Genomic DNA, 428 nt, shown 5'->3' on the forward strand with positions numbered 1-428 from the left:
TGACGGTCTGTAGACCTGATGAGGGTTTCCTGGATAGATAGGCCTGCTATAGAGGGACTGTTGTAGACCTGATGAGGGTTAACTCCTGGATAGATATGGCCTGCTATAAGGGATGTCCTGTAGACCTGATGAGGGTTAATCTCCTGGATAGATAGGACCTGCTATAGAGTGACGGTCTGTAGACCTGATGAGGGTTTAACTTCCTGGATAGATAGGCCTGCTATAGAGGGACTGTCTGTAAGACCTGATGAGGGTTAACTCCTGGATAGATAGGCCTCTGTATAGAGGGACTGTCTGTAGACCTGATGAGGGGTTAACTCCTGGATAGATAGGCCGCTATAGAGGGACTGTCTGTAGACTGATGAGGGTTAACTTCCTGGATAGATAGGCCTGCTAATAGAGGGACTGTCTGTAGACCTGATGAGGGT

The sequence above is a fragment of the Salvelinus sp. IW2-2015 genome, unplaced genomic scaffold (assembly GCF_002910315.2).
Source record: "Salvelinus sp. IW2-2015 unplaced genomic scaffold, ASM291031v2 Un_scaffold3078, whole genome shotgun sequence".
NCBI lineage: Eukaryota > Metazoa > Chordata > Actinopteri > Salmoniformes > Salmonidae > Salvelinus > Salvelinus sp. IW2-2015.